Genomic DNA, 1,725 nt, shown 5'->3' on the forward strand with positions numbered 1-1,725 from the left:
CTATCTATGTTTATTTAAAACAGCTAAACTCACATAAATGAATTAGTGATTGAATTTTAAAAAAATTTTCTTAGAGGCCTCTATTTTTTATAGGTATGATTTATATCGGTCAAAGAAGATATAAAGTATCTTCTTTGATTGATAGATATATATATAGATGGATAGATAGATGGCATGATAGATAGATAGATAAGTAGAAAGATAGATAGACATATAGATGAATAGATAGATAAATATATAGATGGATAAATAGATAGATAGTTTAGATGGATATATAGAACAATTTTTAAATAGCTGGAAAAATATCAAAATTTGTATTATATGTAGTTGTATTTTTTGCCGCTAGGAGTCTCAATATAAAAAAATAAACATGCTTTGAAACCAAATTATGTAATAAAAAATAGATTGTAGAATTTTAAATAATGTTAACATAAAATTAAAAACATTTCTATAATTTATTATGTTGAAAAAAATTAAAAACAAGCCAGCGAACTTTATAAAAGATAAAATATTAATAAATGTATGAATAAGCTTAATTGAGAACATAAAACATGTATTAAATGATACCTTGTTTTTTAAGCTGAACCTTCAGCAATAAAGATTAATTACTAAAGTTTGTCTGTAACTTACGGTAATATCAATATCTTATAATTCATCCTGTCAAATGTTAATGACTTGAATGTTTTACAAAGAAGATAAAGTATATAATAGAATCGAGGTAAAACTTTGTAAAATTAAAATAGCTTTAAGAGATTTAATTGCTGCATTTAAAGCGAAGCTTTTCTATAATTATGATCGGTCCGTCACGGTTAGCTCGTTTTGTTAATTTAGGCATGTTAGAATTATCCTTTAGATTTCAAACTTTGCATGGTGATTCCTGTAGTAGTTAGGTACGATTTAGAAAGCGTAGCAACTCTACAGTAAATACCAAAATGTCTGTATGTCAATTTTAAACATGTTCATTTTTTACTTTTTTGACATCGAAACATTGAATAAGGAGGAATAGAAGTGAAAACCCTAAAAATTTCTGGAAAATTAGAAGGAATCTTTGCCATGCGCAGTAAAGACAATAATGGTAAAGTACAAACCACAATGACTAGTTGGACAAAATTAGAAAAGATTAATTTATATCAAAATCTAATATATATTATATACTGTTAACAATTTTTATGATCTTCATAATCTAATATTATGTAATGTAGTGTAACACGCTTGACTTTGGATCAATTTTAAACTGTTCTCTGTAACTAGAAGATAATTATTTGCCCTTAAACATAAATATCTGATAGACTCTAAAATCTCTGATACACACCTCATAATGAAGTGAAGACAGCAAAAGCTGCTTGGTCGTTTCAGAAAAAGATGAAAAGTCCTTAACTCTTTTGTTTTAATTTTGGTAAGTACAATTGACCACATTTGTAATTTTCAAGGGTCAGTTAAATGGGTACTGCCCCTTCCTCTCCCCTCCCCCCTACCACAAGTTAATGTATGGATGTAGTTGTTATCATGTATAAATCAGCTGTTTAAAAACATACATAAGAGCGCAACCTAGTTTTATAATATAAATACCAAGACCAATATTTCTTGTAAATTTTCTTACATAATTAAATTTTTTAAGGCTTAAAATGCACATCAAATTCATTTGTAATCCATTGTGAATAGGGAAGAGAAAGGTGGAAGCTTGGCTACAAGGCTTTTAGTAAATTATTGCAAAAGGAATTTATT

The sequence above is a fragment of the Acartia tonsa genome, chromosome 7 (genome assembly GCF_053477335.1).
Source record: "Acartia tonsa isolate MP-2025a chromosome 7, ASM5347733v1, whole genome shotgun sequence".
Taxonomy (NCBI): domain Eukaryota; kingdom Metazoa; phylum Arthropoda; class Copepoda; order Calanoida; family Acartiidae; genus Acartia; species Acartia tonsa.